The sequence below is a fragment of the Podarcis tiliguerta genome (genome assembly GCF_965153285.1).
Source record: "Podarcis tiliguerta genome assembly, chromosome: Z".
Taxonomy (NCBI): Eukaryota; Metazoa; Chordata; class Lepidosauria; order Squamata; family Lacertidae; genus Podarcis; species Podarcis tiliguerta.
This window is the reverse complement of record NC_139553.1, coordinates 37,754,498-37,778,619: the sequence shown is the minus strand read 5'-3', so window position 1 is coordinate 37,778,619 and position 24,122 is coordinate 37,754,498. Positions and strand designations below refer to the sequence as shown.

General features: G+C 42.3%; 2 long non-coding RNA genes across 2 annotated transcripts; both read left to right on the top strand.

Moving 5' to 3' along the window:
* The first annotated feature begins 6,790 nt into the window (after window positions 1-6,790).
* Window positions 6,791-12,388, top strand: LOC310668952. Its single transcript, XR_014506931.1, has 3 exons — window positions 6,791-6,885; window positions 8,404-8,481; window positions 11,623-12,388. It is a non-coding gene; the product is annotated as an uncharacterized lncRNA (long non-coding RNA).
* Window positions 12,389-12,863: 475 nt separating this feature from the next.
* LOC310669219 lies at window positions 12,864-23,896 on the top strand. The gene is made up of 3 exons (XR_014507078.1): window positions 12,864-13,100; window positions 13,904-14,020; window positions 23,693-23,896. It is a non-coding gene; the product is annotated as an uncharacterized lncRNA (long non-coding RNA).
* The last annotated feature ends 226 nt before the right edge of the window (window positions 23,897-24,122 follow it).

The window sequence follows — 24,122 nt, the reverse complement described above, 5'->3', positions numbered from 1 at the left end:
TGTTGTGTTGTTGCAGACAGAGTGGCTCCAGGACTCTAGTAAATCAATAACTAAGACTGTGCCTCTGTGAAGAGCCAGATAGCTGTTATGAGCACTCTGTGTATGCTCTTTAACTATGTTGTTTCTGAACAACTTTATTTTCTCAAGTAAAAGTTTTATTCTGTTTATGAAGAAAACTCTGTGTTGATTAATTTACCGTTACGCAACACTTCATTCCTACTCATTGTGCTGCTATAAAGGAATTCACTGTCTCAATCAGCATCTCTTCCCCCACCCCATTTTCAAATTCCATAATGTAATTACACTGGAAAAAAAATGTATAGTGGGAGGATCGTTTCTGTGATACACACACACACTCACAGTGGTAACTCGGGTTACAAACTCCACTAACCTGGAAGTAGTACCTCGGGTTAAGAACTTTACCTCAAAATGAGAACAGAAATCGTGCGGTGGCAGTGGGAGGCCCCATTAGCCAAAGTGGTATCTCAGGTTAAGAATGGTTTCAGGTTAAGAACGGACTGCCGGAATGAATTTTCGTAACCAGAGATACCACTGTATATGTATAGGTGTGTGTGTATATCTATACAGTGGTGCCTCGCAAGACAAAAAGAATCCATTCCGTGAGTCTCTTCGTCTAGCGGTTTTTTCGTCTTGCGAAGCAACCCTATTAGCGGATTAGCGCTATTAGCGGTTTAGCGGCTATTAGCGGCTATTAAAGGCTTAAGGGATTAGCGGATTAGCTGCTAAAAGGCTATTAGCAGCTTAGTGCCTTAGAAAAAGGGGTTGGGGAGCGGAAAAAACCCCCCAGGAATCGCAAGACATTTTCATCTTGCGAAGCAAGCCCATAGAGAAATTTAGCACCTCCAAAACGGAAAACCCTTTCGTCTAGCGGGTTTTCCGTCTTGCGAGGCATTCGTCTTGCGGGGCATCACTGTATATGTATATGTATACACACACACACACATATACATATATGCATATTTCTGTCTTGTCGTGGTATGCAAGCTGTCTTTCAAGTGCCATTGCCAGCCTGTATTTATGAATGTAATTTGTTGTTAAGCAGAATTTCTGCAATAATCTTGGCAAAGAAGACAGGGAACAAAACTTATCCCCTGGATCGTGGCTTATCCCTCAACCCACAAAACAAGCCTTTTTGAGCTCCATGTCAAAAATGATATGTTCATCTTTCTTGAGACCGAACACAGTTCCTGTGATAGGGAATGTCGAGTTGCACGGTTGATGCTAATACAAAGTGCTGGAATTCAGGTAGGTGCCTGGGGATCAGTCTTATGAAATGTCCATAAGAAAATGGCTGTAGCAGTGTGATGATTGAAAGACAGATTTGGTAAATGGTTTAAAAGGCAGACCTTCGGGGGGACTTATCAAGAGATGGTAATGGGCTAAAGAACTTCAGGAAAAATTAGACAGAATCAGCAGTCCCCTAAGGGAGATGGCTGAGAATTAATCCTGCCATCAACATTTGAGATCACTGAATTTTCCATATGAAGATTTTGAATTATGAGTGTTTAAAAATACCTGAGTATTACTTTTATTTTTTCTGAGAAAAAACAAACAAACATGCAGAGGTCGGGAGCTGGTTTCCTATGGGCCAAATCTGGCCCACACAACTAGTTTGCCAACCTCTTTTAGCAGCAGTCCAAAAGGACTTTCTGAAGCAGTGGGGTGGGGTGGCAGTGCTCACCTGGCCTCTGGACATCTGAGTCATTGCTGCTATCGGACAGGGGAAGGGCAAGAGGGCAGGAAATTTAGCATAGTACAAAAGCACAAGTGAAGGCAATCCGGCATCCCTGCTGATATATACTTGCATCGCACTGACCTCCCTGACACCTCACTCCTTTCCTAATAAGTAGCATTGACTCAGCTCCCAAGATGTAGTGGTGACTCAAGCGAGTGCTGCAACTTCACCACTGTCCGCATTCCTCTTCTTTCTCAGTCAGAAAGACCAGGGTCTAGAGAAGCCTGCAACATGGGGAACTACTGTCCCAAGCCACTATTCCCAAAGGTTTCACTTGTCTTTCACATTCGGAAAACTGAGAGATCCAGTGCCTCTAGACACATACCAATATCTCCTCCCGTACAACTACTAAGGGAAAGAAAATAGTATATGCAACATATTTCTTTTGCAAAATGTCTCCAGCTGATACACAGCCTCCCAACTTCAATCGTCATTGCTCTGAATTACTCGATAATGTTGAAAAGTAAATGAGGAAATTGCTTTGAAAACTGCTCCTAGATATTTGCACATCGCAACTATCAAAATGTAGTCGCTCCCTAATAGGTGTGGATCTCCCCACTCCCAAATGCTGATATTTGTTTCTTCTTGATATAAATATAAATTTCAGTAATTTAGTGAACTCTCTATTAGGTATGCTTATTTGGAAGGTAACAATTATGACTACTTCTGTTTCCTAGCAACATACACAGTGTGTGAGGATTGTGGTGGTGGTGGGGTTGCTGTCCAGAGGAAGAACATTTAAATAGTAACAATGTCAAAGTATTCCAGTGGAAAAAGAAGCAGAAATTGCTGGAGTTGGTATGCTCGTCTTTAGTCAGGAATGAAAATCAGTCAAGTAAATGCAAGAAGTATTAATTGATATCTTTGCTGTTTTTAAGTTCAGGAACAATATGCCGTTGGTGACTCTAACATTGTTTTGATGTTTCCTTTACACTGAAATGAAAGTCGGTTATGAAAATTGTTACATAATGTACCTTAAATAGCAGACAGGGGGGAAAAACCAACAACTTAATATTTGGCAGAAACTGAACTACAGCAAAATGGAAACAGTGCTGATTGTGACAAATACAGGTTGGAATGGAAATCACTACCATCTTAGATCCCTAGCTCCCAAAGTAATGTCTTTCTACAGCCAGTGCCAAAGTATGTGAATAGGAAGGAAAGCAGAAATATGACGAGGTTGTCAAGCTTTACCCAGAATTTTCACTGTGCAGAAAATTGGATCAATACAATGAAACAAAACTAATGAGATAACCCTAAAGATGCCTGACTCACCTTGATGTAGTCTTTATGTCGGCGCACACACGCACAGACACATACATACACGGTGGATCCTCTAGTTACGTACCGCTCTGGATACGTAACTTTCGGATTACGAATGCAGCAAACTTGGAAGTGTATACTTTTGGGTTTCGCCGCATGCGCAGAAGCGCTCAATCGCAGAAGAGACACCTCTGCCTACGGACATTTCTGGTTGCAGACGGACCCCTGGAACGAATTTAATTCATTTCTGATATATTGCAGAAATACACACACACACACTGTGTATATGTGTGTGTGTGTATTTCTGCAATATATCAAACCCCTCAGAAATAATATGTAGGCATCTGTAAAGCAATTGCACAGTTCTTTTAAATTTTGGATTCACAGATATTTCATTACTCTGCTTTGCTCAATTACGATTTAATATTTACCTTTGTGTTTATGAATTATATATATCACAAGGTCAGGATCTTTGGAAAGAGAACCAAAAAATACATCAGATTTTTCAAGCTACACTAAGTGTTGCATGTTTTATAGAAACCTTTCTCTTCCCTTTTATATCAAGAGATGCAGGTACAACGGTAGATAGGCTTCCCAGAAGGTTTCATTATGGAGACATTATCAAGGAAGCACAACATGAAATACAGCCTTTTCCTGAAGTGTGAGCTTAGACATTTTTTCTCACATATTTATAGAGAAGTAGGCAACCTGCTTCTTACCTAGAGCAATGATGGAAAATTATTGTGAAGTAAATAATTTTGAAGCTTTAATTAGATGCATACACATGGACATGTTTGGGGTATTGCGAGTTCATCAATTAAGGAGACATTCACCATGCCTCATGGGGAATATGCACAACCTCTGACCATATAGTAGCAGGGCTAGCCAATCCATGAGACAAGGTGAGGTGACCGCCTCAGGCAGCACGATCCCGAGGAGAAGCAGATCCTGATGTTGATCTTTATTCCTCTCTTGTTCCTGATGTAGATCTTCACTTGCCTCTTCTTCCTTGGGTGTGTATGTGTGTGTTCCTTTTCTGCTTTACCTCAAGGGCCAAAATGCTTTGGGCAGGCCCTTTGTAGAGGGAGTTGTGCACATTAACCATGATATGTATGTGTTTTTCCTCTGACGGGTTGTCTCTTAACAACTCTGAGCAGGGTTAGGGGTGTGGGTCACCTGGGTGCCGGGCTGTAAGGGGCGCCAGGCTGAGAGTCCAGGGCCCGATAATTGAATCCAGGTGCTCTGACTGACGGACGGGCCTTTCTGCTGCAGGCAGCTCTGCACCATGAGTTCGGGGGCGACCAAGCCAGCAAGACCCTGAGGCAGCTGGCCAGCTCCGCTCTCCTGCATGCCTGGGACTGGGCAACCTGGGGGGGGGGGGCGCTGGGCAGATCATTGGATTGGGGGTGACAGCTTGCTTTTATCCTGATTTGAACTACATTGTGGTCTTAGAGGCAAACCAGTGGTGATGTTGAAAGTGCCATTACATTTAAAATGCATTTTTGGGTGGGGCACTGAATCTGGGGGGCTTATCAAGATCAGGTCAAGTGTGGAGGGTGTGTTTAATCCTTTCTCCTCTGCAGGGCCCTAAGGGAAATCTCAAATCACAAGCATTATTTGTTTTGAGATAGGATTCTCCCATCTGCAAACTGAAATGTTTTAAATAAATGAGAAACCAAATAACATCCCTTCCCCTACCAATCTAGTTGTATGAATTTGTGTGAAAAGAGAAAGGAAGATAGAGGGCCTATCTCACTTCCCCTCCGTTCCCAGGAAACCCACAGTATTCTGATGAATTTGGGGGGGGGGGAATCAATTGGTTTTTCTGTGGGTTGACATTTGTTGCATTCAGTGGAAAGCAGTGATTTTTCCTGGGATAAGTGATGGAGCAAAAGGAAAACCACTTGGACCTGTGATCTGAAAGCATGGGATAAGGAAAAGACCTTTGGGTCCATGAAATGTGTCATTTAGTGCGGTGAAGCTTAATTTTTGCAAATTTCTTCAGGGAAGGGTATTCAAAATATGTTTTTGGGTATGAGGAATTCAGATCTGCTTTTATTTTTGTGACTGGATGACACGTAGCTTGATAAGTCTGCATTTGGTGAAGACGCACACAAACTTTCAGAAAACCAAAGAATGTTAATGTTACCTTCTTAAAATGCCGGGCATTACTTAATAATAACAACATCAAATAACAAATACTATTAATATATATTATAACTGCAAATACTTGGCAATCATTTTTTATGATTTCCATGCAATTTTACACAAATGTTACTTCCCAAGAAATACTAATTATATTAAATTAACCAAAATATATTTTGAATCCCCAAGTCATTTTGCAACTTTTTAGCACTCCACCCATACTCCTGGCACGACCCCTGGGACTACCTGGGACTGGAATCCTGGGAAAACAAAGCCCCAGAGGAATCAAAAGCTTCGCTCCCTTCACTTGCATCGAAGGGACCATGGGCTTCATAAACAGTAGAAGAAGAGGATGGGCCAGGCTGGGGATCAGGCTGCCTCCCAAACTGCTGAGCCAATGACTCAAGCTCCGAATTCAACCTTGTCAAGGCTGCAGTGTCTGAGCCAATATTGGCAACGATAGCACCCAGACGATCCAGTGTTTGCTGCGGAACTGCTGGGGCTTGCACTGAACGCAGCGACTGAGATGGGTCCTAAAGGACATGGGTTCCTTTTAACAGGCATCTCAATAAGTTCTCCCACACTACAAAATAAATAAATTAACTCTTAACCATTAAAATGGTGCTCCTGCCAAAACAAGATGGCGCTCCCACCAAAATAAGCCAGGGAAAATGGCCACCGGCCCCAGTAGTTACCCCCAAACAGCCTTAAAATTGGGAGGCGGGGGTATAGAATTCACCAGGCTTACAGAGAGGGAACTCTCAAAAGCTGAAACAGCAAACAAAACAATCACTATAACTCAAAATATTTTCGCCCTCACTAAACTCAATTCAAGGCTCTTTAAAATAAAGGCACGGCTATAACTGCTCAAAATTGCTGCTCCCAGAACTCAGGAAAACAGAGGAAACTCCACAGCCAAAAGCGCCAAAGGCAAAAACCCCGTGGGCGAAATCACCTCCGCAAATAATAAGAGGGACCGCTGAGCAGAGGTTTTTTCCGGGCCGCAGTGATGCTCTGGGAGCCCCCGGATCAACCGACTCATAAGCTAAGGCCCTTAGAGGAAATAGCAGATGCTACACAAAGCCACAAATATAAAATCGGAATCCGTAGCAAACCCCGCAAAAGGGAGCACTCAGGAACCGGATGGGGAGGATTAACTTAAAATTAAAATGAGGGAAAAGGAAGAGGGTGAAAGGAATTAAAAGAAGGGATAATGGAAAGATATCACCAGGACGATCCATCGAAGGTACATCGCTCTCTCTCTCGGCTCACAGAGGACACACTGTTGGTGTTCCAAATGCATGCGCCGAAAGAGGAAGCTCTGGGTCATGTGCATGGGTATAAATAGGTCCCTCGAACCGTTTGGACTGCATCCCATTGGCCAGATTGCACCCATCTTCGAGGGACCTACCAATTGGGTGTTGTGGCTGACCAATCATACCCACCCACAACACAGAGTGTCGGTTTTCCAGGTCTCACCGCCCTAGTCTTTATGGGAGGACCCGATTTATTAGAATGTTGTTTGTTTCATCACAAAGTTTGGCTCAGTTCATTCAGCACAATCCCAAACTCATCTGGGTCTCCGTATAACTTCTGCTATCTGATTTTTCTTTCTTCTTCTTTTTAAAGAAACTTGATCCAATTACTTTTTCAAGGATCTGATGAAGAGTCTGCAGGTGTCACGGGTGTACATTCTCATTAAACAGAAATGGGAAGCCAGAGTATCTTTTTCACACACCTGTTTAGACATATCAAGTCACTGATCTTTCAAAATGTATTTGGTGGAGTTTTTGTTTTGCTTTGTTATTTGGGGTAGAGTTGGTGAGAGTTGATATTTCCTGTAATCTGATAAATTTGGTGCTTTTTATTGGTGGAAATCAGATCTAGGTTTTAGTCTTGGTATCAAGGGCAGAACTGGACTGATGGCAAAACTTGGCATTGCCCATCTTGAAAAGGAGAATTCAGTTCCCTCATCAAATTCATATTAAGTAATGAAACCAGATATTATTATTTTTTTAAAAAAGCAAAGAAACAAATAAGCTGCTCTTAGGGATTTTTAAAACATGATTAAGGGGAAATGATAAAGATATACAAAACTGCCCATGTATGCTGTAGAGCAGGCATGTCCAACTCCCAAGAGACTAAGCAACAGAAATGTATTCAGTGCAAACTATCCTTTCTTTACAATCAGCCCAGAAGAACCACATCACTTATCTAAAATAGCAGAAGCAGCAATGGATCTAAGCTTCAGGGGCCCTAACTGAAAACTGTAGAGAAAGCAGATAGAATTTCCACATTTTACCATCTGGAACAATTATTTGCAGGTGCATGACTTTTACATATTTTATCTATATTGAAGTACAGTACTGGTTGCTTCACCACAAAATGGAAACTAGAGATGGGGAAACCAAAATGATCAATGGGTTTCTTTTGGAGGGGGGGGGGACTAAGCATGGTGTGGAAGAAGTGGACAGATAAAAGTCTTCTTCCTCTCTCATAATACTAAAAGCCAGGGTCATCCAATGAAGCCAAAAGGTGGAAGATTCTGGGCAGACAGAAAGTTCTCTACACAGTGCAAACTATGGAATCACAAGACATCAGGATGGCCACAAACTCACATTGCTTTAAAAGGTGATTAGACAAATTCATGGAGGTTAAGACTATCAGTGACTACTAGCAATGATTGTTATGTCCTATGGGACTTGGGTGGCGCTGTGGTCTAAACCACTGAGCCTCTTGGGCTTGCTGATCGGAAGGTCGGCGGTTCAAATCCCAGTGACAGGGTGAGCTTTTGTTGCTCTGTCCCAGCTCCTGCCAACCTAGCAGTTCGAAAGTATGTCAGTACAAGTACAAGTAGATAAATACTGTAGGTACCACTGTGGCGGGAAGGCATTTTTGTGCGCTCTGGTTTCCATCACGGTGTTCAGTTGCACCAGAAGTGGTTTAGTCATGCTGGCCACATGACTTGGAAACCTGTCTGTGGACAAACGCTGGCTCCCTTTGCCTGAAAGCTAGATGAGCGCTGCAACCCCATAGTCACCTTTGACTGGACTTAACCGTCCAGGGGTCCTTTACCTTTTGCCTCCACCACTGGAGGCAGTATGCCCTTGACTATTGGTCACTGGGAATCAGAGTGCTGTTGCACTCAGGTCCTATTTGTGGGCTTCCCAAAGGCATCTGGCTGGCTGATATGAGAACAGAATGGTGACTGGATGGCCCTTTAACCAGATGCAACACAGCTCTTCTTTTGTTCTTAAAGAAATTGGAAAGGCTTTAGGATGCTTCCCCGCCCCCCACCCAAAAGCCAGACCAGGTAAGTAGTATTTGCACAGCCTTAGTTTCTCATAATTTAAATGTATAATTCATTTTAGATCTGGTATATTTTTTGTGCCATGACAAATTTGGAAATACTAGAGATGACGTCTTTATCCTTTGTAGGATCATGAACAATCAATAGCAATTGATTGGCATGCCCTGTTGTGTTGAGACTAAGCTGTGTTTCTTTATCTCAGTGTAGATTGTATCTCGGTTGTGTATTCATTATTGGAATTACAGGTCAAATTGTAGCATTCTTTTTTTTTTTTAAACTGCAGAGATTTACTGTTTGTAAAGGGACACTTTCAAGGTTACTTATTCACACATCTGTATTCTATTATAATTTATTATAAAGTCATCTCCACACCCCCACACCCCGGTGCTGCTTTCTTGAACCATCCTAATGAATCTGATGGGATTGCAATGTGCAGGTACAAATACAAAATTCACTTAGAATTCTTCATACATCTGGTAAATTAAACTTTTTTAAAAGAGATCTTATTGAAGTTATAACAATTTAACAATTTAACCCAAACAGAAAAAAAAAAACAGTTATGCTTAGCAGTTTAGATAGTACCTAACCACACTTAAGGGGAAAAGTCCTGTTAAGCACAGTGGGACTTAGAAGGTAAAGTAAAGGTACCCCTGCCCATACGGGCCAGTCTTGACAGACTCTAGGGTTGTGCGCCCATCTCACTCAAGAGGCCGGGGGCCAGCGCTGTCCGGAGACACTTCCGGGTCACGTGGCCAGCGTGACATCGCTGCTCTGGTGAGCCAGAGCCCCACACGGAACGCCGTTTACCTTCCCGCTAGTAAGCGATCCCTATTTATCTACTTGCCCCCAGGGGTGCTTTCGAACTGCTAGGTTGGCAGGCGCTGGGACCGAGCAACGGGAGCGCACCCCGTCGCGGGGATTTGAACCGCCGACCTTTCGATCGGCAAGCCCTAGGCGCTGAGGCTTTTACCCACACCCAAGTAAAAACACATAGGGCTGTACTGTTAAGAGTTTTATCTGTTTGACATGGATGGATTAGATGGAGAGGACAGTGGTTTTGCGTGGCTAGTCCTGCCTCCCCCCTTGGAAAATAAAGACACAAGACACAACATTTAAGGTTAATGGGCGAAAAAGGTCACAACTTTATTGATTGCAGGAATTGAGTGCTATTGGCTTAGGCATTGGTCCTATCGACTAACCGGCTTCAGCCTGATTGCTTGAAGACCGGCAAGGGTTAACCGCCAGTAGGGGGAGTCTTCGGACAGGGCAACGCCCCCCGTAATCCTTTAGCGGACTACCCTTCAATTTGGGGGAAGGTGATGGCACTTCCTCCCCCCCCCATCTGCATAACAATACCCTTACCAGTGCCTAACCGCCAATGCTGAAGAAGTTGTGACGATTTGTTACGAGGTAGGCGAAAAAACCAAATGGCTGGTGCCAATTTGCCAAGTGGAAAAATTCCTACCAGGCCCCTTGACGGCGACCAACCGAAGTCCATAGCAATGTCAGAGAGCCAAACCTAAGGGCGGGCAGGGTGGGAAACCGGAGCAGCTGGCATGAAGAAGAGAGGAAAGCCTCAGCCGCACCGGCCCTAAATAGCCCGGGCCACGCCTCCCTGGCCAGTTGATTGGCTGGCCAAGGAGATGACGCGCCTGAGGATTCCCTCAGTCTCGCGGGGGCTGTGAGTCAGCCCCCGCACATGTGGAGAGGGCATGGGGCTCGCAACCCCACCTCCTCTCCTGCTTGGAAGTGGCTTTCTCCCAGTAGCATGGGTATGAACAAGGGCAAGACATCAGTGGTAAAGCTGAATGTGATCTAGTGTCTAGAGCACCACAGGTGCACACACACACACACACACTTGCAAGCCTGCTACTGCAGCCTGGAGCTTCCGCACCTCTTTCTGCCCCCATCCTGATGATTTTTGCACAGACAGGAGGACACCACCACCTCTGTCCCACATCACAAGCCATCATTGATCCTTGGACTTTCCAACTACCCCATAAAGTAGGTCGGTTTTGCTCTTCTGGTATTACAGTTGTGAAGCTAATACATAGAGGATGGAGCTGGATAAAGGCCCCCTTTAACTTCAAGGTAGAGCAGAAGCAGGAATTTAAGAGAGAAATTGCAGTTCAGAGACCAGGTCATAACACCACACTAGTATTTTATTGATTTATTTGTTCATTTGATTTTTTAAAACAAAACAAAAAACCTACATTTACTTATTTTGCTTTGTGAGTGAGGATGAAATATATGGAAATTATATGCACTAGAGCACAGTATTTGGTTTGACACTTCAGCTGGTCTGGGATCTCGGGACTTTGAGTGAAACTTGCCATTCAGTCCTGTGTGGACCTGGGAATAGATCACATCAAACAGCACAGGCTTATATCAGAATGAATTGACTTTGGATCAGGACACTATTATGACTGCTGCTTTTGTTGTTATTTAACACTTACAAAGCACCTGCATTTTTTAAAAGGATTGTACATAGACTAAACTATAATAGAGTCCATGCTCAAATACTCACAATCTAATGTGATGCAAAACAAAACTGGGAAGTGCCAAGTAAAGCAAGCTTTGGGGCCTCTGTTCCCATGTGTTCTTCAAAAAACTAGTGGATGATGAAATTTGGGGGGCCATTTCATTTAATGTTTTCTAGAATTTTCTGTTTGCCAATGGCTGCTTTCTCCCCACCTGTTTCAACTTATATTTGCAGAAATCTGTCACACACAGCAACAGGCACAAATAATTCCATCGCAAATGAGCAGGGTGGGTTTTTTTCATGGCTTTTTTCCCCTTTTCTTTTTGCAAAGTTCTAGCAAAAGAGATAAAAAGTAGGTAACTTTCCTCCAAGTGTGTTATTTCTGTGATGCTTTGAAGTGTTTGATCTGTGCTATTTTGTCATACTGAAGTAATGAGGGTGTCTGCAAATCAGGCATTTTGCTACATGAGACAGGTGTAAAAATGAGCCCTATCGGATTTTGTCACTTTTCTATCTATAATGTATGCTACAGTCTTTTCGCTTACATCTAATGCAGATCAACTTTTTAAAAGTGTACCTTAGAATACTTATGGATTCTGCACTGTGGTGGCAATGCATATGACAATGTTCTTGTGCGCCTCTGTCTTCTCCTATATATCTAAGCAGTTTTCAACGATATGAGCTCAACCGTGATTTGAGTTTATTTTCTAGCCTCAGAGGACAGAGCTGTGATCTAGTAACTATGCTCAGGTGTCATCACCTTCAGTATTAGATAGGATAGTACAAAGGCTGCTGTTGTAGCTGTTGTAGAAAACCCTTTCCCTGGTCACTTGAATTTGTCACAACATCGGACTTCTGTTCCTTAGATAGTCAGGAGGGCTGCCAAGAACAACTGTGACTGGCTGCTTACTACTGCCCAGTTTCCTTGATATGGCAGTGCCTAATCAACAGAGGCACTAGGCTAAAATACTGCTACATCCATCTATTATTCCCTGCTATGTAAGCTCTAAGACTCCAAGACCCATTCTCCCTTGCTGCCCCTTATGCTGGGAACATCTTCCAAAAATCCAGGTGTCCCTCAACCTTTCTCTCTGCCTGCAACCCACATTCCTTCCAAGTCAATTTTTTACTATTAAAATGAAACCCAAAGATATGAAGCATCACAGTCTGCAAATCCATTCCCTGTTATCCTTTTGTTCATTGTAAAGCAGTCTTCAACAACCCAGCACTCTCCAGATTCTTTTTGGGATACAGCTCCTATTAGCCCAAGAGTCTAGAATGTCTGAAGGGCATCAGGTTGGCAAATCATTAGACAGGTAGGTAAAGAACAATCTACATATTATAGTGAGCTGTATATAACCTGCCCTGGGACTGAACAGTAAAGGGCAGGCTAGCAGCCAGTAACAGCAATACAAGGAAATAAGATTCTGAACTAATCTCTCTCTCTCTCTCTCACACACACACACACACCCCAATCCTGGCCACTTGGGCGCCTGGGAGCCAGGCACGGGCTGTGAATAGGGAAGGTGATCTTTTGCTCTTCCCAGCCTCTGGCTGGCAGCCCAGGAACCAGGTGGGGGCCGGGCCAAACAAGTACGCTTGCCACCCCTGCCCAGCACTCACTGGGTGATGTCATGTGGCACATCACATGACGAGTCACATGACCATGCCCCCTCAATGTGGGGGAGGCAACTTGGTGCATCTGCTAGTGGGAATAACATGTCAGACCCCTTTTGTCAAATCTTTGCATTCTAAATTCCATTTATTTTCCTCTGAAACTTGGGTGAACTGGGGGAGGGCAGAGAAAATCTAGAAGCCATTTGGAAGGGAAAGAAGCATAGCAATCTAAACTAATCTAATATATATATATATATATATATATATATATATATATATATATAAAGAACCATGTAAAAAAGAGCAATGTAGTTAATTCCAAAATTTCCAGTTTCATGCCCACAAATACCATGACGTTGAATTGTTTCTTAACCTGGTCTGTTTTGATATTTGTATTTTTTGCAAGAAGGTGATGAGGAAAAATACTGAGCATATTTTAGTCTTTTCATCTTGAACTCTTCCTTGCCTGATGGAGGATAGAAAAGGGTGGCTGGCTGGCTGTGTAGAAACTGCCCTGCTGTACAAAGGTAAAGTGGTTGTTCAACCCACTTTTGCCTTTGGCTCCATCCAGACTGGCATGTGATGCTCAGTTTCCTAGGCTGAAAAATCTCTGATCTAAATCAATGTGGTTGCTGCTGCTGCTTTTATACAGGCAGTTAATATTGTTATAACGTATTTTTGGGGTGAGGAGTTGGCTAAATGTTGAGACCCTAATAACCTCAGGATCCAGCAAGTGTTAAAATACAAACTAGGCTAGCTTCCCGCTCAGCTGAGAGTCTGGGTGATGGGCCATTAAGGGAACAAAGGAAGGGATTCTGAGCAAGACCATAAATGAATGGGGGCTCCTACCTCAATTCACAGGTAGTTAGAAAGACAAAATGGCAGGAGTGAGAGTTGGAGTGATGTGAACTAGAATCAAGCAGCAAACTTAGAAGACAGAGTCCTGTTTGATTCCCGTTTGAATCAAAGATTGTGGCTATGAAGGAAGGAAGGCCCTCTTGGGTGTTAATGCTCTGAATTGCTCCTTCATAGGCTAAGGTTGTATATATGTGTAGATAAACCATCTGTCATAAAGACACCACAGCCTCTGCTGTGTCTCATTTCCAAAGGAAATACGAACCCTGAACAAGCACCTGGAAGCCCTGGGATCTTACACCACTCAGAGATTTGGGGGGAGGAATGCAGCAATATAGTTCGGAGGCACTGTGTCTTGCCATATGCACTATCAACAATTAATGGTGTCAGAAGAGACCCTGTAGTCTATTGCCATGTTGGAGAAACAAATGGTTTGCCCAGATGATGGAAATTAATGACCATGATGGTTTGACAGGATTAACAACCAGAGAGGAGAGGAGGAAATGCTTTATCTCAAATGCAATGGCCAATAAAGCATCGTCCAGCTCAGCAAAACTGGAAAGGTGAAGTGAAGGCTATTGGTTCAGCTGTCGTAAGTTTTAAGAAAGCAGACATCTTTGCAGCGAGAGCTGTTCATGTGTTTTCCCCACCCCATAAAACTTCTTTCCTGGATTATCAGAGACTTAATTAGTCTCTGGACTCAGCTGTACAGTTGCAAATAAAACGTTTTAAGTGTGTTTTAAGTGCAATATACAATGTGACACTAGATGACGATGGTGAACCTTATGGAAATTTATATATATATATAGAGAGAGAGAGAGAGAGAGAGAGAGACAGAGAGAACACTTTTAAAAACAGCATTTTCAGAACATTTTTATACGTGTGTAGAATCCACCTCTTCTCTGCTGCTAAGTAATTCCCCCTTGTTCTGTTTCTTTACTAACTCTAGTCATGTACAAGCACACTCTCCTAGTTGTGGAAAGGGATGGGGAAGATTCTGTCTCTAAAATAATGCAGGCTGCAAACCTATTGACCTTGTTGAGCCAGAAAGAATTCCAGAACATAGGCCATACTTGCTGTAATGTTTCCACAACTAGACACTTTGGGCAAGTGGAAGAGTGTATTCAGACGTGGGGATTTTTGTATTAGTTTTTTGTGATTATAATGCTAGTACTTCTGCCATGGAGCCTAACATTCCTTTTACACTGCATTACCTGTTATGAAACAGTGGCCTTTTGAACCAAATACCATGTGTATCATTCTAAATTTTAAATATCATGCTGATTTAAAATAGTGGGAAAGAGCTGTATACCACCCCAAATTTTCTCACATGAAATTGCAATGAAAATCCCCACAATTATGCAGCAAATGACACCACCACTTCCAGAAATCAAAGCTGGGCAATTTATTTGGGCAGCTGAGGCAGAAAACCCTTCATTGCTTTTGTTCAATTCTGAGTCTCTTGTCTTGTGTGTGTGCCTTGGAATCACACTTGGATCCTGTGCTTTTTGTTCAGCCTGTATAGAGGTCTCTTCCTTACTCTCAAGTGTATGTGTCTTGGGACAGGAGCATGACAATTATTGGTTTTTTAAAAACAAATAAACCACATAAACAAATAAACCACACCACAGACCCCCCATGTTTGCAGGTCATCCTTAGCCTCTCCCCACATGGGAGAGTGGAAGAACAAGTAAAAGAAGTTTGGTTTGGCTTTAGTTATAATGCAGATCGACGTAACTGGTTGTCTCTTAAAATAATATGGAAACTGAAACTCAGCTGTTCTTCAATATTCACACTTTTCTTAATTTGGTGATGTAGTTCTTTCACTTAAAAAAAGTGTGCATATTAGGGAAAAGTGTGCATAACAATGTACATATTAATTAAGACAAACATCCAAAACATTATATGAGGGAGATACCCATATGAGAGTTTCATATGAGAGACTATGAGGGAGACAGTTGCATGCAAAATTATGTATAATAAGCACCCACTAAGATACTGAAGAATTTTCACGAGTTTTCTTTTTTAAAGTCTCACACTGATGCAGAAATGTGGCCTGCTGAATATAAGATGGGATAAATGCTTAACTAAGAGAATCTGAAATTGACAGATTCATCCATCCTCATCTCCTCGTATCTGTAATGGTGGGTTGTGGAAACCACTTTAATTCTGCAAGCTATTCTGAAGTACTGTCAGAGTGGAAAGTATACATTCCTGGCTCCAGCAAAGCTTTCAGAAGTGGAACCAAACAGCTCCACTCATCCTTATCTGTCTGCGGAGCTCTAGATTTTTGATTCTCAGTAAATCAGTGTTCATGCCAGTATGTTTCGACACTTGCCTTTGTACCAGCGCATCGTGGTTACTTCAAGTGTTAGCTGCGTGACTGAGCTCTGAAGTGTATGGGTATAAAAATCTCTTCAGCGAATCTTGAGAGAATGTGAATACAATGATGATGGCTTAGCATTCTAGCTTTCACAGGGAGTAGGAGAGTGGTGGTTGGAAGGTCATAGTACATTGTGAATCATTCCATCTCCTCCTCATCAACATAGCAACAAGCCTCATTCATCCTCAATTTGCCTGACTGCTCGACCTGTGTCACAATAGAAATCAAGTTTCTGAATGCTTGGAACAAATCCACAAGTTGAGATTGCCTGCGTTTTTGTCATCCAAGAGTGGTTTTCATTAATTTGAATATAATAGCAGTGATAAAGAGATGTGCTCAGATATGCAGTGTTTTATACCACAGAAGTTTGGGCTGCAATCTTCTTGTCACATCCTTAGGAGCAGGCCTTATTGAACGCAATGGGACTTATTTCTGTGTGTACACGGGGCTAGGTAGTGCAGCTCATAACAATTCAGGGACAGAGGACAGTTCTTCATTTGAAAATGTCCTCTAGTTGAAAGACTGCCTGGTCCAGAGATATAGAACCCTAAGAAGGGAGAACAAGGGAGGGTCTTGAAGTGACCCATCAATGGTTGGCACCTGAGTAATAGACTCTGTAGGCACACAAGACACCTAGTACAGCCATCCTCACTATGGTGAGTTATAGTGTGTTTCTGTTATTTATATTTAAATGAGAGAAATGACTTTTATTTACCCTATTTATTTCCACCGCTATGTATAAATTGGCAAATGCAAACTTTATGCAAATCTGTGCCCCCTCCCTGGTGAAACCTAAAGGGGCAATTCTATGCACATTTCCCTTCTGTTTCTTTTCTTCAGTTCAGACTGCGTTTTCTTCGGGAATTAACACCTGCTATTCCCTTCTTAAGCACTGTCTCCATCCCACTCCTGAAATCAGTTCCTGGGATGGCAGGAAGCATCAGAAATGCTTCATAAGACCATAAGAACACAAGAAGAGTCCTGGTGGATCAGGCCAATTCCCCATCTAGTCCAGCATCCTGTTCTCACAGTGGCCAACCTGATGCATATGGGAAGCTCACAAGAAGGATTCAAGCAGAAGAGCAGCTCTCTGAACTTGAGACTTCCAGAAAGTGGAAATTCCTCTGACAGAGGAGGTGGAACATAGCCATTGTGACTAGTAGCCTTTGCTAGCCTTATCCTTCATTAATCATCCTCTGTCCCTTCCTATTGCCTAAAGTAGGTTCCTAGTTCTTGCTTCTTTCCTCTCTTGAGTGGGAGGAGACTTGAGAACAATGCAGCAGTCGATGTTCTGCTCTTTTTAACTTGTATTATTTTTTTAAAAAAACATCACAAAGCCATACACAAAATTAGCTGTGGTGACTGTATGCAACCTGTATTTTTCAGAGGAAGTAGACTTTTGTGGACCAACGGGGCATAAATGTGGGACAGAGCTATCCCCCTCCATTTCTGCTTGCGATCTTCCCACAGATGTGTGGCTAGCCAATCTGGGTAGGATGCTAGGGCTAGATAGACTTTTGGCCTGAAACAGCAGGGTCTCCTCTTACGCTAAGTGCTGGAGAGGAGGAGGAGGCAGAATCCTGCATTGTGAGAATCAGCCCTTGGCTAAATGAAATGTGAAGCTTCCTTTAGTGGAAGGCCGCTCATTAAATAAAATAAATATGGAGCCATTGATTCAGTTAGCGAGCGTTTGAAATGGGTCCTTCATCAGGATGATTTTACAGTGCCATACTCTTAGCACATTTGCTTTGATGGACTGGATTCCCCTTTATTTTTATCGCCTCATTTTTGTGCTTTTGTTTATCCATAATATAGCGCTCCTGGAATTAAAAGCATTGTTTATGGCTCTTTTTTTGCACCACGGTTTTGCTAACATGTCGCATCTTTTTGATGTACGGAGACCAGGATTCCTTTCCTGCTTTGTATTAAATGTAAACAAAATAAATAAAACTATTAGAAATGCAGAACTCGTTTTATTGCTTTAGCTTGGGTATCTTGTACTTTAGGATACTGCACATTTGACATTAAGCCTTAGTATAAGACGCAAGTGGCTCTGTGGGTAAAACCTCAGCGCCTAGGACTTACCAATCGCATGGTCAGCGGTTCGAATCCCCACGGCGGGGTGAGCTCCCGTCTTTTGGTCCCAGCTCCTGCCCACTTAGCAGTTCGAAAGCACCCTTAAAGTGCAAGTAGATAAATAGGTACTGCTTTATAGCGGGAAGGTAAACGGCGTTCCATGTGCTGCTCTGGTGCAGGCTCGCCAGAGCAGCAACGTTACACTGGCCACGTGACCCGGAAGTGTCTGCGGACAGCGCTGGCTCCCGGCCTCTAGAGTGAGATGAGCGCACAACCCTAGAGTCTGTCAAGACTGGCCCGTACGGGCAGGGGTACCTTTACCTTTTTATATGGGTCTTTGAGGGCTTTAATTATTGTCTCTTTCTGCCCCCCTCCTTTGTTCTACTGTGATAATGAAAGTTTGCAAGGAACAAATAACTTCCTTGTTGGATGAATGAATGCAAAACCTGACTCAGATCATTTTCTGCTCCCAACTGTATATACATGGAGATACATCAACCATCACCTGCTTTAACAAACCACTTTCCAAAACAGTTCTAGGGTTCATGTTATGTGTGTTTTAGTTTTTATATTGTAGAGCATCCTGTGATCCTCAGGTGTTATAGAAATTTAATAAATAATAATATAGGAAACACAGTGATCTTTGTGATAGATTCAGATCTACGTCTGTGCTCGATGCTGCTGCACTGTAAAGACTTAGCTTACATACATTTGAGTTTTGCATTATAAAAAGGTCACAAGCTGTAGCTCTTGAATTTTGCAGATTTCAGACTCCATTTTCCATTTCCCCTTTCTGCCATTCTGTACCCATGTGTACATGAACCTGCCAATTGAGGCTTTTATCAGAATTCTACAACATCTCTATGCATCATCTAATACCACTGTAACTAAGCAGTGCTTCTAGAAGTAGTTTACAACTGTAGATCCTAAGGCTGTTGCAGTGGCATCACTATGTGCTCTCAAGCAGTGCTTACCAGTGAAATCTAAACTTCCTTCCCTGCTTGATGGCTCTAACAACTGGCTCTTTCCCCCCCAGTTGGAGAGTCATCTATCTCCAGAGAGTTTCCAAGATCTAATGTGGGTCAAACTTGAAATATACCTGAAAGAACATCTCACACCTTATATGCAGCCTCTGTTGTCTTTTCAATGCCTACTGGAGACCTTCCTCTTCCAACTAGCCTTTTAAATTGAGATCTTTCCCAGTCTGAAAGTGTATTAGCCTTTTTTTTTTCTTTTTTTTTTAGTTCTTGTTGCTTCATCACTTATTGTTAGCCACTTTTTGCTCCTTTGGGGACAAAGATTTAAATTTAATAAACAAACAAACAAACAATAATAAAGCTTATAAATTATTGGCTCTTGAGACTTTGTCCTCTTTTCAATTGTAATATATTGAGCAGTGGCAGAGTTGTGTAGTAACCCCACCTGCCCCCAATCTCAGGGATTCAATCACATACCAGCAAAATCAGATTGCACAATTAATGCTGATTCAGTGCATTCCCTCCAACATTTCCTTCCAACATGAAAACAGGGACATCCTCTTCTGCATCAGGAAGTTTCTCCCTCGCTTGATCTCACTGCACACATAGAAGTCATATTCACATCAACATTGGTCACCTTGAGCCAATGACAACCTCTCCATCTCAACAACCTCACAAGATTGTTGTAAAGAAAAAAAAAATGTGTGAGGGCAGGGATCATGTACACCTTCCAAAGATAAATAGAATGAAATCAAAATTTAGCAATAAGCTGCTTTGAGTCCCCATTGGGAAAATGTGAAATTAATAATAATAATAATAATAATAATAATAGAAAATGTGAGAATGATCAGGAACATAAAAGGTAAAGGTAAAGGGACCCCTGACCATTAGGTCCAGTCGTGACTGACTCTGGGGTTGCGGTGCTCATCTCGCTTTATTGGCCGAGGGAGCCGGCGTACAGCTTCCAGGTCATGTGGCCAGCATGACTAAGCCACTTCTGGCAAACCAGAGCAACGCACGGAAACGCAGTTTACCTTCCCGCCGGAGCGGTACCTATTTATCTACTTGCACTTTGACGTGCTTTCGAACTGCTAGTTTGGCAGGAGCAGGGACCGAGTAACGGGAGCTTACCCCATCACAGGGATTCGAACCACTGACCTTCTGATCGGCAGGTCTTTGGCTCTGTGGTTTAACCCACAGCACCACCCACGTCCCAGATCAGGAACATACGAGAGAGTAAATCCTGCTGAACTCAGTGGGACTTAGTTCTGAGTAAAAATACTTAGGATTACAGTGTAAGGCTGTCTTGTCTTTACCCAGTTACCTGGGAGTAAGCTCCATTGAATACAGTGGGACTTACGTCTGAGAAGACAGTGTAAGGTTCCATTTACAATAAAGGAATCAACACTCCCTGCTTTTTCTAAGAAATGGCTGATTGCTGAAGCATTGTGATGAAATAATTTAAAGTGGATTGGTGACCTTTTGCTTCAAAATTATAGGAATGGCTTCATATGCCAGCTTCACCATTTCCTTCATTTAGTGCAGGTATTTTATTTTCAGGATAAACAGGAATCTGTTTTTGCACCTAAACACAGATCATTTGCTTGTTCTCCGAGGCATAGAGGAAAAAGGAAAAGCAGAACATTCTGGGATCAAATCAGAAACCAGGATGGCTTTTGTAATTGCAGGACTGTCCCTGGAAAATTGGGACACTTGGAGGGTCTGTCAGTACTCTCCAACAACTAACCTGCTTCCACCTCTCTCTCAAATTGCACTTTGTTTCAATTGCTCATTCAATTGTTCATCAAGATTCCCTGGAATGTGTGGGATAGCAATTGCTCATCAAACTTGTGAAAACACATCAGGGCGAATGTTCAAAAAACATCTTGCATAGAAGCCCCTTTTCATGTCCAATAAGCACAGGATGCCTTTGCCCGATGACACTGTGACCCATAGATTGCAGCAAAATACTGGGCAAGGTTTTGCCCAGAACAGTGGTACCTCGGGATGTGAATGGGATCCGTTCTGGAGCCCCGTTCGCATCCCCAAAAGAACGTATGACGCGACAGCACGTCTGCGCATGTGTGGGTCGCATTTCGTCGCTTCCGTGCATGCCTGTGACATCATTTTGACCGTCTGCGCATGCGCGAGCAGTGAAACCCAGAAGTAACATGCTCCATTACTTCTGGGTCACCACGGAGTGCAACCTGAAAGCGCTCAACCTGAAGCGTATTTATCCCAAGGTATGACTGTATCTTCTGTGTGATGGGAAAAAGCTGTCCCATGAGCCCTTGCTGAAGAGGAGAGGGGAAGCCTGTATAAGGCTGCTCCCACTTGGGCTCACAGCCATTTTGCTTTGAGAGCTTCCCACCTGTCATTGGGCTAGAGCCTTAACTGAGCAATTTTAGGTCATTGGTTGACAGGGCCAGAAATGATTCCCTCCCCCCCACCTCTCAACCCGATTGGCACTTTGTTGGGTTCTTTTTCGCCTTTCCCTCAGTAAGATTATGGCTTATCTTGGTTAGGCAGAAGAACATTGTTTGTATGAGGGCAGAAATGATGCATTCCATCAACATGGGGCGTGTGGAATGATGACTTGATCCTGGGACCCAATGCCATGCCAACCCTTGCCCTGTCTGCTGCTCTCAATAAAGATTTGGCCTGATTTTATCCCATCTCAGTTATACAGTCTGGTTATTTTGTTGCTCTCATGGATCACATAATGCGCCTGCCTGGGCAAGTGACCCTCCTTTCTCTTTCACTGGTGGGCTCTTTGAAATGCCTTTGTAATGCTATTCAGCAAGTCTTTTCAGCTATGGAGATATATAAAAACTCAAATAGAAGGTCATCTCATCACTCGGAGGTGACAGAAAATGAAAATGAATAAATGACAAATATGAGAAGATGGGACTGGAAACATCATTGCAGTAAGGAAAGCAGCACGAATTTGGATCTTTGGATTCCTGACGATTGAGGAGCATGGGTACCCCCCCACAAAAAAAAAAAAATTGGAAAACATTTGGACTTTATGATGTGTATTGATATAATTTGGACTAATTGGTATGATATGTTTAATTTGGCAAATGGGAACTTAGTAAAAATTATTGGGGGGAAAAAGAAGCTCATCTCTTCACTCTGCATGACAGCATATTTACCATGACATCATTAATCACCACACCAATTATGCAACATTGTTTTCATGTTAGGAGAGTGCTAGTTCCTTACCCAAAATCAGACAGATACAATTACTACCCAAAAGGGCTTATGATCGGCATTAGTGTTTAGCTCATAGGTTGGCAGTTTAGCACAGGCTTGGAGACAGAGGGCTTTCAAATAGTTGTTACCTAATCCTCTCCCGTTATTATTTGCATGTGTCTCATTGACTCAAAAGTGTTATGACACTGATAAAGTATTCAGATGTAGAAACTGCAGTAAGATCTTCACACCATTGAGTAATGGATGGTGGGTTTTTATGCTTGCAACCAGAAGGGCTTGTGGGATCCGTTGTTGTTGATGATGTTTTTGTTAATTTTGTATACCGCCCTTAATCCGAATATCTCAGGGCAGTTAACAATATAAAATACAGAATAAAACTACAAAGTACATAATAAAAACAAGAACCCAAAACACAAGAAACCAATAGCCCCACCTGCTAGTCCCTCCGCAAAGGAATATGACATTAAAAAGCGTGAACATCTACAAATAGCAAGGATTTTCCTAAATAAATTAATATGAGCAATAATTTCTGATCAGAAAGGAAGCCACTACAGGGCATGTCCAACATCATATACCTCAAATAGCCTTTATCAGCATTATATCACTTGTCCCTGTTTGAATTAGCCAGTTGCCTCTTAAGCCACTGTGGAGTCAACACCCAAAACTTACATTCCAAGCTTATCCTCCATATGTCAGAGCCTTGTGACCCTCAGCATTTTCTCCAAAGTATGCTCTACTGAGTTAAATGAGACTTACTCACTAGTAAGAGTGCTTAGTATTGCATCCAGAAGCATACTGCATTGTTGCATGATATATTTCCCCAGGTGACACTGCAGTTGATCATAACTTGGCATCTGACCCCCTGTAAACTCACAATACAAACTGAATCTCAAACACAGATATTTAGCTTACTTGCCTTACGATTGTTCTGAGAAGCACTTAGCATATTTTGGGTGATTAAAATGTCTGAAACAGAACCATTAATTATGTATTCATTTTATATGTGTACCAGAATGAATTTGCATTTGAACCTAATTTTTTTTTTCCTTAGGAAAAAAAATTAAATGAAAATGCAATAACGTTGAGACAAATAACTCATAAAGGACACTAATGAGTGGTGGGAGATGGAGTGGAAAGGCTTTAAATGCGTCCCATTATTTAGTAGGATAATTAAGGACACAGTTCTACCATGGCATTTTATTACAGAAATAGATAAGATCCCATCTTATTGCAAGCAGGTGTTGTAATGAAGCAAATCGAGATCACTTTCCAAGAGGTTATTCTGGCCCAGAGAAGATTGCCAATTTACCTAATTCCACCTGTAGCAACTTCAACTTACGCTGGCAAAGTCAGTTGGCGGGGGAAGGAATCTTCCATCTATGATCATTTCTGTTTCTGGCCGGTTTGGGGTTCATGGGGGATTTATTTATTTATCTATTAAGTTTATGGGGGATTTATTTATTTATTAAGTTTGTATACTGCCCTTCGTCTTAAACATCACAGGACAGTTCACAACATAAAAATGCAAAATATGTTCTTATTTTTGAGGAATTCAAGCCCACGTGGATTATAGTTTTATTTGAATGTTATTGATTATATGTATGGTCCGCAGGTCATTTGCAACAGATACCATGACATGCTACAAAACATGAAGCAAATAAGAAAACAAGAAGCAAGAAACAATGAAGAACTCACTTCAAACTAAAGAAAAACAGTTAAAAATGAGAGAATAATGGTTGGGAGCTGATCAGATTTGTATTACCCCCCCAGAAAAATGCATTCTCTCGCTTTTGGGGGTCCAGTTCTCAAATACCAAATAAATCTGTTTGCAAATGTGTATTTTAGAATAAAACACATTTAGAAATGATTTTTAAAGTGCATTAAAATATGTACTTAAATACTCATTTAAATATGAATTTCCAAGTGGAAAATAGATAGATGGGGAAATGGAATGGAGCAGACTTATGAATGAATGCAGCAGTAACACAGGCAGGCAGTAGACTGCCCCATTGATCCATATTCAGAGATGCACAAATTCAAGC